The sequence below is a fragment of the Cenococcum geophilum genome (genome assembly GCF_001692895.1).
Source record: "Cenococcum geophilum 1.58 unplaced genomic scaffold K441scaffold_5, whole genome shotgun sequence".
NCBI classification, from domain to species: domain Eukaryota; kingdom Fungi; phylum Ascomycota; class Dothideomycetes; order Gloniales; family Gloniaceae; genus Cenococcum; species Cenococcum geophilum.
Genome location: NW_027137563.1, coordinates 1,142,137 through 1,157,209, shown reverse-complemented (window position 1 = coordinate 1,157,209; position 15,073 = coordinate 1,142,137).

Here is a 15,073-nt window from a genome sequence, read left to right as displayed (position 1 = left end):
GGCGGAGCTTAAGAACCGAACGACCTTCCTAGCAAAAAAGGCCACTCAATATAATATCACCTTTACGCCTAGTAGGATAACATTCCGCCTTAAATAGAGTAAAGCCGATAAGTAACACTAGGGCGTTAACGTCGCCATCGCGGCGGTAGGCGGCCTATTATGCCCAGTCACTGCTATAATAAAGCTGTTTAATAGGGACCCTTAACCCCTTAACTTTCCCTTATTCAGTCTTAATAGTAAACCCTTTACCTCTCTAGGGGTTCGCAAAATCCTTTTCTCCCGTTTAGTAGCTGCTAGGATTAACCTAAATAGTTACTTAAACTACTCCTTCCGCTAGGGCGCTGCCTAGTTCGCTAAAGATTTAGGGTGTTTATATTAACAAATTTAGTAGCTAGGTCGGTGGTTATTAGAAGCCTTTCGCCTATATATTAGGACTAAAACTACTAACCTCCATCGCCTTAACTCTTACTTTTAGCGTAGTGTACCGCTCTTAGCGTAAGGATTACTATATAGTAGGTTAAGATGTTAAGAGGGCCGCTAAGGCGCTAGTGGTAAGCAAGCTAATAGCGATTTTCTATACCGGGCATAGAAAATCCTAATTGGTTAGCTTATAACTTAGGGTTAGTAGAATTTGGCAGAATACGATAATATAGCAGAACTTGGCAGAATATAATAATATAGTAGAATTTGGCAGAATGCGACAATATAGCAGAATTTAGCAGAATGCAATAAGGTGGTAGAATTTGGCAGAATATAGCAGAATACGGTAATGTCTTATTGGGCGCAGGAGCTTCGCTTAGGGATATCTGGCCGCTTTAGGGCAAATCCTTAGCAGATTTAAGTGCTAGGAACTAGTAAAACTGCTAAGAACTAGCCCTAGAGCGACCTTATAGCCCTACGCCTCCCAATTATACAAAAATTAAATATCCCCTTACGTGACTGTGATAGATAGATACTAGCGTCTATATATTTTGCTTGGCAGCATCTACCTTAGCAACGCACAATGCTAAGACCTCCTGTAATATTCGCGAATATTAAACGCAGTCACTACGTAGCTAATTCGCTTTCCCCACCCCATCCTTATACTTAGTATGTATTATATATAGATAGCGCTTTAAGGTAATTCTTTAGTAGGTGCTAGGAACTAGTAAAACTACTAAGAGCCAACCTTAATGCGACTACTACAGTTAGATAGTCTTATAGCTATAGGCTTACGGTCGGGGACATCTAGCCGCTTTAGGGCAAATCCTTAGCAGATTTAAGTGCTAGGAACTAGTAAAACTGCTAAGAACTAGCCCTAGAGCGACCTTATAGCCCTACGCCTCCCAATTATACAAAAATTAAATATCCCCTCACGTGACTGCGATAGATAGATTAGTATTTAAATAGGGATCTAAAAGCCGTTAGCTAAGAAAGTTAGTATAGTTCCTAAATATATTACTAGAGAAACTTACCTAGCTAAAAAGGCCCACGTAAGAGTATAAATGTTATTATTTATAAGGGTAAGCTACTCGCATATACGCTCTTAAATACTATATATCCGAGATTATTACGTCTCTATAATAGTGGAAACCCTTATTAAATTAAAGAGCCTATAAGCAAGGGTAGATACCTTCTATCCTTATCTATTACTATTTTTAAATATAGGCGGAAATCCTAAATGGCGTAATAGAGCTTATAAGTCTTATATATATAAATGGCGGGGATCTAATATAATTAGTAAAATTTAGAATAAAATAGAATGGAAAATACTAAAATATAAGTCTTTCTTCTACTACGGCAATAGGAATACTTAGATTTGTTTTTATTAGAGTAAGGCATCTTATAGGCGTAAGATAGGTCTAGCGTAAGCGCGTAAATATAATAACGGTAGCACTTTAAAGAGATTACTATAGGAGCAATAGAGGTGGTCTAGGGTAGCACTAAAACAATATTGCCGCTAGTTAGGGAACGCGCAGTATAACTATAAGACATTATAAGAGAATATTATAAGAAGTTAGTATTATTAACGGAGATAAAATAGGGATCCTATTATTTATAAATGTATTATAAGAAGAGAATAAAGCAGTTATAAAAGAATAGCTAGAGATATAGAAGCTAAAAGCTAAGATATAGTAAAAATAGTCTGCTAAGAGATAAGACAAATAGTGTTGTTAATAAAAAGACGCGTAAGAGACAACAGCTTATAAACTAGAAGAAATTAAAATTAAGATGTTATTATTAGAACCTATTTTAGGTAAATAGGAATAGTAGCTTATAGACGCGTTGTATAGGATAACCTCTAAATTAACTTATAACAAACTCTTATAATAAGAAAGGTAAATCCCATCTAATTTTTATTATTATTATTTTAGTTCTATTATAAAGGCATTATAAAAAGCTATAGTAGAAGAAGAGCGGAGGAACTAAAGATAAAGTAAAGTTCTACGCTAATAAAGAACTAGCTATAAGCCGTATTATAAAGTACCTTTCCACTAAGAATCTTCCCTAGTAGTTTTAGCCGGAACTCTATAAAAGCTTAGTAGAGGTAAAGTCTTAAAGGACTAAGACCCTTAAAGGGGAGGCAATTATAACGGAATCCCCTAGAAGGTATATATTAGATAAGACAGTAGGAGGTTTTATCTATATCCTATCTATATTCCATCTACGTCCTAAAAGACATAGTTAGATAGATAAGGGGTAAAGGGTTTTACTAGCGTTTTAGAAAAATCATATAGGGAGCTAGTTCTCCTTTAGAGAAGAGCTAGTAATTAGTCTCTAAATAGAAGAGGTTAGAAAGCATTTATCCTTTATTTATAAAGATCGTTCTACCCTAACTTATCTTCTACTTACCTATAACTCTTATTCTATACTATTAATTAGATAATTATACGTTCTACGTTAGGAAAAAATTTACCAGCATTTATTTTTACTTTTTAGCCATTTTAGCATTTCCTAGCATTTCCTAGCATTTCCAGCATTTCCTAGCATTTAGCAGCTAAATGCTAGTACTTAGTTATAAATGCTACATTTAGCGGCTAAATACGGCATTTATAATTAAGTCTTAGCATTTAGCTACTAAGCGCTAATTATAAGATTACTAAGCATATATAAAAGTATAAATTTTATAAATTTTATATTTTATATATACTTTATTAATATTAGTAAGCATGCATAAAAGTATAATTTTATAATTTTAGTAATTTTAATAATTTTTATATTTTATATTTTATATATTATTAATAAATATTAAAGTTACTACCCCTATAAAAATCTCGCTAAGGCTCTAGCATTATGAAAAAATTTACTAGTATCTTAAGTTAGGTTTATGCTAATCTAGCAATTTCGGCATTTAGCCGCATTTAGTTGCATTTTGCGGCTAAACGCTGCCTTAATAATAATAGTGCTGCAAGCTGCAGCTTGTTACAGTATAAGCCGCTTATTATAGTATAAGCCGACTATTACAGTATAAGCTGACTATTAAGGTATAAGGTAAAAGTATATGATTAATGTCGCGTAAAGATCTATATAGGAGGTAAGGTAGTATATATACGCGTTGCTTAGGGGTTAAGTTTATACTTATATATACGCGTACGCTTATAAGCCAAATTATAATAACGCGTGTTAGTCCCGTAATATAGCTTAATACTCTCTTAGAAATAATAATACTGGAAATATTTTAACTAAGTTTACTATATACGCTACGCTACTACTTATAAGTTACTAGAAGACACATCCCTTAGCCCGTATATATACCACTATATAATTATAATAGGTTTCGCTATATAGTAACTATATATAGTATTTAGAACTATCTATAGTTATATTATACTCTTATAATCGTTACTAGCATTAGATAGTCTTAGTGTCTTCCTTCTTACCTTAGCCTACTTTTAAGCTTAAATTGGCCTTCTCCTTATACACCAACTTCTGCAGTAACGATATAAATTTAGTTAACTTTAATATCCTTTACTTAATACTCGACTTCTAATTAGCTATAATAATACTATAGCAAATAGGCTCGGTCTATCCTCGTTAATCTATTTAAGTAAACAGTTACTTTACCTCTAAGAGCTTATAGCTTGGCTTAACCATAATAGTATAATTTACGCGCTATAGGTTAATGGCTAGCCTAATTAATGTAAAGGTGCAAAGTAGGATCTACTTAGAGTTATTAGTATTAAAGGTTTACCTAGCCTCAGCCTTTTTAATATTAGATATACTNGCTNTATAGNNNAGNACCTTNTCTTNNCNNTATTCTTTATATAGCCTATTAAACTAATAAGCTAGTATAAGAGGTAAGTAAGTAGTAATAATAATCTTACACGCTAAACCATTTGTCCATTTTCGTCATAAACGTAATTATAGATTTTTTTAGCTTTAAAGAACTTTGTATTTTATTAAAAATAGCGGTTAAGTATATTGGTGAACTTCTTACTAAGTAGGTTAGTAGTCCACTTAGCGATAATTAGGTCCTTAAGTATGCAACTTTAAGTTTTTAGGCGTTTATTATTAGACTTATTAGACTTATTAGACTCGATTATAATAGGGGTATACTAGTCCCAGTATTGGACAACCTAAGCTACGCTTACTGCCGTTTTCGCGTTAGTATATAACTTAGCTTAGGTAAGTTTTAGTATCTTAGGTTTAGTATTTAGATCGCTACTATCTTCCTCCTATATAGCCAGAAGTTCCTTATATTGGCGCCTTTACTCTATCCTTACTTAGTCCTCTATAGCTATAATTATAGCCGCCTTAGTGTTATTAGGGTTGGCCTATAACGTAACTAATTTAAAATAGCTGTTCTTTAGGATAAGCTTTTACTAGTTAAACTAGAGTGTTAACTCCCCTTTATATATCTAAAACGTTAGAATAACTATACGGAAAAATATAGCTAGTTCGCCGAATTTCTTATTTGCTATTACTTTAGATAGGTTAGTCTTTATATCCTTATAGAGACGGTTAAATTCCTTCTTCTTTAGCTAGATGTTTTCTTCTTTAAGCTTAAGCAGTACTTTAAACTCCGTTCCCTTTAGCTTATCTACTTCTTCCTACTTAGGCCTCTTTAATCCTGCTATAATAAACCGTATTAGTTGCATTAGGTTCCCGTTATTAAGCGTGCCAGATATACCCTATATAGTAGGGCTGCGATTATACGCGATATAGTACTCCTTAACTACATCCTTAATAAACGATATTAAGACTCTACCGGTTACGTCTAGGTGGCATTTATCCTAGAGGATACGCCTAACCTATATTACACTCTTTAATTTCTAATACGATTTAGGGGTTTTACCCTTTAGGTGTTTCTATATACTAGTTTATATAGTAATAAACCCGCGTATTAGTTATGTGGTAATACAATTTCGTATAGTAATTAGAAGGAATTAGGTTAAGTATCTTAGCGCTAATAGTTCTGTCGCATTAGGGGTAAGGTAATAATTATTCTTAAACCTAGCTTTACCCTATAGGTATAATAGGAGAGTCTTGCCAACCAGATATATATTAGTATTTTTCTCCTATTATTCCTTATTGGTCCATTTAAGAGCCTTATAGATTTACGGCTATTTATCCTTTTTTAGTTTACTAAATATCTTAACTTTATTATAGCTAGGGGCGAGAATTATAATCTAAGGCGGGTTAGGGCGCTTTATAATCGCGCCGTCTTATAATATTGCACTTGTGTTCTTTAGGAATCCTAGCAGGCCCAAGGTTAGCGTAAGGACGACTAAGTAGCCTTACTATAGATCTGTAGGGTATAGTTTCTTAAAGTTGTCTTCGCAGTAGTATATAATCGGCTGCTTTACTACTTATAGGTATTTTATATCCGGCGGATGTATCTTAGGTAGGTAGCGGGCTACGTCCCTAGCGGCTTAGGCCTCTTAAATATCTATTATATTCTAATAATAAAAGTAGTTTATTAGCTATTAAGTAATTATTTATATAGTCTTNCCNNCGCNAGGTTNNTNTANANANATACCGCCTNCTTTAATTNTCCTCTCTTNCTTAAATNCCTAAGCTATATATACTACTTAGTATAGGCTAAATTTAAAGCCTAATACGAGGCCCTAATTAGGGAGTTCGATTAGGGTGGTCTTAGAGAGTACTTTTAATAAAATAAGTAGGAAATACTCTAGAGTAAGTAAAAGATCCGCCTCCATTATATACGCTAGTACGCTATTTAGGTTATCCTTCCTAGCCTTCTAAAGCTGGGCTAAAAAAGATTACTAGTTAAGCTTTTCCTCTACATCTATGTTTTAGTCGTTATTATTAACTAAATCCTTATCTTAGTCGTTATTATTAACTAAATCCTTGTCTTAGTCCTTATTATTAACTAAATCCTTATCTTTATCTCTACTCTCCGTGTTTTTAAAGTTAGTGTAATATAAGAACTAATTATTATATCTACTAGTACGTTACGGCAATTTACTATCCTCTATGGTAATATCTTAAGGGGTATTAATAGTTAGCGATGCGGTAGTAGGGTCGTCTATTACATTATTAGGCTAGTATATACCTTTAGGTTCAGTAATAGGTTATGGCGATTTACCGTTATCTACGGTAATTTCTCTAGTACCGCTGTTACTCTCTAATGTAGGCTTATAGGTAAATAGGTTACGTCTTCTCTTTACTAATTGCCTTCTATGTATAACCGGCTTATTATTACTGTTTTCTATAAGGGTATCTACCGCTAATTTTGCTTAAGGGCATTTCCTACTTCTATTTAGGCTGGCCTTATAACTATTTAACTTCCTAGGCGCGGCCGGCTTGCTTTTATTATCTTCCGCCAAAGTACTTATTACTAATTTTAGTTAAGGCCACTTATTATATCTACCTAATTTAGTCTTACTATTATCCGATTTCTTATATCTAATAGGCTTACCCTTACTACCTTCCTTAGAGCTATATACTGCTAATCCTAATTAACTTTACTTCTTACTTTCTCCTAATTTACTCTTATCGCTAACCTTATACGGCGTTAGGACTTACTAGCTATTTTTTACGCTACGTCTATTACGTCTAGGTGCCTTAGATTTAATAGCTAGCGGTATATTATTAGTAGTAGCGACTTAGGAGTTTAAGCTAGGAGGTGAAAGTAATGCTATAAGTATAGCCTCCTTTATACTATTTCTTGCTATTTCGCTAAGAGCTATAATAAGTATGCCCTCTAACTATATTGCGAGGTTTTTATATCTCTATAGCAATATATAGATATTCTTTTTGGGCGGACCGTTAATATTAAGCTCTATATAGGCTTATAGTTCCTCTTATAGCTTGCCTAGAGCTATATATAGGTTTCCGCTTATTAGATATAAGACTTAAACTACCCTAACTATTAACCTACCTATTAAGCCTATGAATTAAATTTTAATCTTAATATCTCCTATATTAATTATGTTACTTACTACTAGGGTTACTAGCTAAGGCGAAGGGATACTATATAGTAGGGTTATAGTAATGTCTATAGGCTGTATTATATATAGTAGCTAAGGTAGCATTATCTTGTCTTATGCTTTGGTTTTTAGGGGTAATATATATTTACGCAGAGCGCGCCCACTCTTAAAGGTACTTAGTACCCTCCTTACGTGATTAGAATAAGTACTTTCTATAATTTTTAGGATTACCTGTAGTTTCTAATCTAGTAGAGTATTAGTAAATTATAGGAGTTACTTATAAAACTCCTTAATATACCCTTTTTTTAATATTATAGAGTTACCGCAATATATTACGTGCTTAGGTTTAACTTTAATCGCAATATCTTTAACCGTCTCTTTTAGTTTATTATAGTTTTTAATACTTATTTTAAAGCCTTAGGCAATATCCGCATCTTTAGTTAGCTTTAGGTTCGCCTTATACTACGCGTCTAGCTTTACCTATATTTATATTATTATTAAGTCGCTTATTTAATTAGGTATATATAATATTATAGCATATATTAAGTAGAAGGTAACTATTAAAGTAAAAGGGCTTTATACGGTAGCTGGCTAGTAGTATACTAGTATAACTCTAGTATTAGATATAGTTAGAGGTTAGTTATAGGAGAGATAAAAGGTAGGATAAGTAAAGTTAATTAAGAAGAGGTAAAGAGGTAAATCTTATAATTGCCCGCACGTGCCCGCATAGAGGTAAAATTAGCTATAGTTTACTACTATTAGTTAGGGTAAATATAGCTAGACTTAGTACTATATAGTTAAATAAGGGTATAATTATATAACTTATAGGGACCACCCTACCTAGCCTATTTAGGGCTAGGTGGCGGTTTAGTACTGCTAAACTCTTATAGTTTTTAATATAAGCAATTTATTAAGTGCCTATAAAGGGGTAACTAGTTATTATAATATAGTAGAATATAGGAGGTTATAGGCGTTACTATATTTCTTATTATTATATAGAGTTAGTATATATACGCGCCGCTAGAGTTAAAGGGCTGGCCTATATCTATACGTATAGGCTCTATTGCTATAAAGTGTTTACTATATAATAGGTAGTATTTCTAGTAAATTGTAATATATTGCACTTATTATAGGCGTTACTATATTTCTTATTATTATATAAAGTCGGTAGATATACACGCCACTAGAGTTATAGGGCTAGCCTATGTTTATATATGCGGACTCCATTACTATAAAGTACTTAGTATATAATAGGTAGTACTTCTAGTAGACGGCGACGTATTATACTTACTTTATAATTGCTAGTATTATTATTATACTATATAGCACTTAAGGGCCTACTAGATAAGTCTATTTAGAATAATAATTATCTAGTACGCAGGATCTATATCTATGCATAAATATCTAGTGCTTATTTAAACGTATATCTACTATAAAAGGTAGTAAAAGGTTTTATATTTTATATTATAAGTTTATATAATTAATAGTATTTTGCGGCATTTTATAGCATTTTAGGGTATTTTAGGATAGTAAATATGTTATATATACTAGCATCTAGCCGCTTAGTAATATTAACTTATCTTACTATTTATTTATTTAGTGTTATATAAAAGGTTAGTATTCTACTATAGTATTTATTACGTTAGAGTCTCTTAAATTTAATATCTTTATTTTAGATTTATTTAGAACTATATACAGTCTTATAATATCCTATTTTCTACCCTATACTCTAGTAAAAGATTATTTAGTTAATAATGCCTTTTCTCTTACTAATTAAGGGAGGAAAAGACTTATACTTTCTAGCAGTGGTAGGCTGTGCTTATTAGTGATATTTTTAACGGATTATAGTATTTAAGTTTCCGTTTACCTATAACGTAATTAGCCTGCCTATAATAAAGTACTTTTACTTTACTACTTACTTCTCTTTTCCCTTACCCTTTTATATGTCTATATACTCGCATTATAAACTATAAGAGCTTAATAGTGCTAGACTATCGCCTAGCCTATATTAAGAGATAGGCTAGGTAGGGTAGTCCCTATAACTTATACTATACCGCGTCTTCCTTTATAGGTTAGTCTTATTACTATAGATTTACCCTTATACGCGTTTAACCTATAAAGTATATAACCGTATACTTTACCGCCAAGGCCTTACTTATATAATTTTATTAGGGCGCGCCTTATTTCCTTACCTTTACTAGTTAACCTAACTCTACTAACTACCTACCCTTACTCCTACCTTACTAGCATCTACCTCTATAACTAGTGCCTCCGTAGATCTATCTAAGCTATAGAGCCTTATAACGTAGTAAGTTAGCTACCTTATCTTTAGCCTTAGCTATATAATAGAGAATCTATATCTACTAATATGTTTATATAAACTACCGCTTAATACAACCTACTACTAAAATAGACTTACCTACTAATTATTTTATAACTTGCGACGTTAACTATATCCGTAACTATAAAAAGTTCGCTAAGGGCGTTATAGTTTTTAAAATTACCTTAACTAAAGCGACTATAAGCTCTAGTGTCTTGTAAGGTAATAGTAAGGGCCCTACGCTTAACGAGCCTCTTTTTCTAGAGCTTAGCAGTCTATACCTCTCGGCTAATAACGCTCTAAAATGCTATCTTTATCTATTTACCGGCCATATACGCGCCGATTGTCCTCTTAAGAAAGCTTTTTAACTTTATCGCGGCTATAGTAAGGCTAGTTATTTTAAAGCTAACTGCCTTAACCCTATATATAATAATTATAGGGAAGCTAGTTATCTTAAGAGTAATTATCCTAGTATAACGTGTAACTAATATAGTGCTATAGGCTATAGAAAGTGAGACTGTCCCTAGCTATTAGGTAAGAAAAAGTAAACTTGCCTAAACTATAGCTCCCTAGACCATTAAACTATCTTTTATAGTTAGGTATATAAGAACTACGGAGTTATAGGGTATAATATTAATAATTGCATAAGTAGACCTACTTTAATTTAGGTAATAGACGCCGTAACCGCTTTAGGTAAGGTAGATGCACTAGGTACTACTACCTCTCTATTACCTAAACCTCTTAATACAGCCAGCTTCTATCTAGTAGTAGATAGCCTAGTAGATAATCTAGACACCTATATAAAGGACAGCAATTCCGTAATAGCCGAACCTTTAAATATACTTTAGCTTCTAAATAATAACTACTTTATAGTTTAGTTTGTTATGCAAATTATTAAAGAGTATATTATAGCATATAGTATTATATTCTAGGCGTCTTACAAGACCGGTAGAATACCTACTTATTATTTATATAAGACGGCGTCTATCCGATTTACAAATACCAATATCGCCGGTAATATTAAGGTTAATACTACTAATACTGCTTCTCTAGTTACTTAACAACTATTACGTCTAACTACGCTTAAGTATCTTACTTATATTCTCCCACAAGATACTATAACCCTATAACTTTACTATATTAGGTTCATTATCGCCTCTAATAAACTTACACTAGGTACGCGCACGTTACTTAGTAAGTACTTCTTTATTAACAGGGACTTCGGCCCGTTTATACCACAAATCTATAAAGCTTAAAATATGCTGTTAAATAATCCTATAGTCGTTGTCTACTTCTTTACACTAGGCACTAAATAGCTTAATAGTTATATCGCGAGCCTAAACGCGAGCCTATAACAGCAGAGCGTTAATAATCCTTTAGGTCGCTAGTAGAAGAACTATAATATAAATATCCAACTTAGTATATAGCTCTTAGTGGAGGACCGACCATTATATAAAATCCCCGTAAGGTATTAGTTCAATAGCGTTCTTAAGTATTTTATAGTCCAGTTCTATACCATAGTCGCGAGCCTTAAAGCCGTTAATCAGAACCCCTAGGTACCTACTATTATTTATCTTATTACCTTCTTAGGTAGCGCAAACTAAGTCTACTACGCTACTATCTAAATAGTTAATAGTCTTGCCCTTTATACTAACTCTATTATTAATATCTTATTCCTAGGTAAAGACGCAGATAGCTAGGCCAGCTAGGAAGAAGTTATTATTAATACTACTCCCTTTAGCTCCGGCTATAACTACTATACTTTTATTTTTTAACTATAGGTGGGTTATAAGTTTATACTAAACCCTATATTTGCTCTAGAGTATATCCTAAGCAGTAACAACTTTATAATAGTTGGTAACCTAAGTAAGGCCCTAATTATAGTATAGGGTATTAAATATCTCGTAACTAAGCGTGTCCCTAAGGTTAGAATCTCCTAAAAGATTAATACTCTATACCACCTATAGTAAGGAGGCGACAGTTTCTATATTAAGCGCTAAATTACGCTATCTAATAACTTTATAGATCTCCCGTATATTAATTACTTTAACTATAATATCGCTAAGTATAGGAAGAACTTAGTTAATAATGCCCTTAAGGCCGTTTTACTGCTACTTAATAAAGAGCAAATAGATGCCTGTACTACGCTTAAATATATAATAGGCGGTATTTTGCTAATATAAGGCCCTAGTAGTGTTAGGAAATTAACCTTCCTAACTATCTTAGTACGATACTAGTATTAACTTAGGTCGCCTTAGTAGGATCCTACTAGAATCTAGGTCCTATTGCCGCTTAATTACTAACTAAATATGCTAGCTAAGATAATTAATAATACGCTTATAGAGGACTATAAGGTACTAATTACGTAAGGCCGTCCCGCTAAATTTCCTATTATCCTTCGCCACTATATACGCTTAACGGAAACTAAGGTCTATAAGTAGGATGCCGTTATACAGCAAACAGCGGTAGGTATTAATACTTATCCTAAGTATTTTAAGGAATAGAATAACTATACTATAATTAACAAGGACGCGTCTATGCTAAATATAGCATTCTTACTCTACCGTACGTTTAAGGCTAGTAATGCTATTAGCTTTAATAAGCGGTTATAGGTTATAGATTTATCTAAAGGTTAGTAATTATTACGCCTTATAGGTATCCTAAATAGTAATAGAAACCTATATCCTATTACAGACCCTAATACAACTAAATACGCTAAATTCCGCTAATACTTATACTAATTTACGCTTAGTGACAATATAACGCAAAATAATAAGATAGGATTAATACTCGCGGCTAACGTAGTTATTATAGACCTAGCTAAGAAGGCTAATATTATTCTTATAACACCTAATATAGTCTTATAGACTTATATATATTCTATTAGCGCTATACGCGTAGTTTTCTATAATAAGGCCAAGAAGGTATCTAAGCTGGGCAGTCTTACTAGGTTTACCTAAAGTAGACTATATTTAATCTAAGGAGGTTTATAAATCTAGGCTAGCGACCCTATACCTTAGGTTCTCCTTAATAATATATACTAACTAAAACTAATCCTTAGTCCTAATTTCGATAATCCGTTCCACTATTAAAAATCCATCTCCCTCTATACGCATCTCCTTACGGCTAGTATAGATATAGTATAGTTCTTACTATAATATTAATTTATTAAAGACATTATATATCTCATAAATGCCGTCCTACTACACGGCTAGCTTTAGATAAGCCTAATAGTTAAGGACCAAGAGCAGTTAAAGCTAGCGGCGAGCTTTTTTAAGGATATGTTGCGCTGTGACTACCCTATTACCTTCCTTGCCGTTAATAGTACTATATAGGTAAATAAGCTTAGCTAATTAACGTATAACCTAGTCTACACTTAACGCGTATTCTAGGTGGCCATAGCGCTAATAAACTTTAAATTTAAGCCATTAAAGGTTAGCCTTACCGTTCTATATACAGCCTAACTTACCATCTACTCCGCAGCACTGCATACGCTTAAAGAATAGTGCTACGCCCAGCAAGATAGCAGTAAGTGGCAAAAATTTGCGTTAGTAGTTAGCGAGATTAAGGTCTTTACCGTTAATAGCATCCAAGGCGGCTAGGTAGAGTTATTAGTATATAATATAATAGTTGCTAGTCTACTAAAATTTATCTAGGATATAGCGAGGAACCTTTTTATAATTACTAGACTATAAGCAGGCCTTATTATTATCGGTAGTCCTTAGGTAGTCTATAATTATTATACTAGCAACAAAACCTTTATAAATACCGCGTACTATAAAATTAAGAAGTAGTATAAGAATAATAAGGTATTTATTAACCTTAAGAATCCTAAGTAAAAAGAGTACTTCTAGCAACTTATTACCCTATTTAACGTTAATAAAACTATATAGCGTATCTACCGCCAATATACAGCCGATTATACGCCCATTTTATATAGTATAGACGTTAACTTTAATATTACTATCCCTAACTTCGCGGGTAAAGTAAATATTAGTAGTACTAGTAATTATACTAAAGCGTAAAATAAGGCCGATAGAAAGGGCGCTAATAATAACGGCTAGGATAGTGCTAGTAATAATAGCAAGAATAATAATAATAGAGAGGATATTAGTGGCGTCGGAATATAAGAAGGGTAGTAAAAACGGATATTATAGACTTTATTAGTAGCGAGACCCTTAAATAGGGACACTAGATAGAAGTTAAGAGCGGCGGTAGCTATAGGCCTTTAGCATTTATAATTTTACTATAGTACTAGGTAAAATACGGTATATTATAATATTATATATTACAGCTAAATAAGATAAACTTTTAATAATTATAATCTCTAAAATAGATAAGTATATTACGGTAAAGATAGCCTAATTTATAAAGCTTAGTAATCCTAGTTTCTATCCCTTATAGGCTAGCGGTTAATTAATACTAATCCATAATCCAGATTTTAAGGGGTTATTTAGTTATAATCTATCGCTTTTAAATCTAAACTAAAAGTCTAGTAGAAAGAACGCGTTCCTTCCTAATTTAATACGCGTTTATAGATCTATAGGTTATATAGACGTATATAATCTAAAGCCTTTAGATTTAATTTAGAGTTTAAATAAGGAGCTTTAAGCTCCTAATTTAAATTAATACTAAGACCTTAGTTTAGATTCTATATATAGTAAAGTTACCAACTTTTTAGTAACTTTTAGCGTGTTTTTTAAAACATTAAAAATTTATGGCTAAAGTTAAGTTAAACTAGAATTTAACCGAACGGTCGCCTTAGAATTAGATTAGAGCTTTAAATTAACTCTATTTTAAAGCCCTTATTCTAATCTAAACTTATAACTAAACATTCCCTAAGTACTTAATTAGTTAGATTATAGTCTAGATATCTTACTAGCAATCGCAACTATTATTAATTACTCTCCATATAGTATAGGCCGCCTCTATTTTCGCTAAACTATAATAACCTTAAATAGGATCTAATCCTTTTCTTACTATAGCTGCCGCTAAGGCAACGTGACCTAATACCCTCTCCTGCTTATATTAGGTATACTATTCCTAGTATTAGTACGCCGTTACTATATTTTAAGAAACTTGTCGCTAATACCATAGGCCCTTAAAATAATACCTATCCTATTATACTAGCTACTAGCTAGTAAAACATAGGATAAATATAATGTCTATATAGTTGTCCCTAATAAAAGAGCCTATAGTAAAGGCAATTCGCCGTACTATATCTAGATAACCTAAGATTATATATATAGGTAATAATCTTAGGGCTTCCTAGTGTAATAGGAGGTCTCGCTATAAGGCAAACTTAACTAAAGTCACTATCTTTACGTAGATTAGATTAACTATAATTAATTAATACCTTCTAGCCCGCCTAGTAAAACGT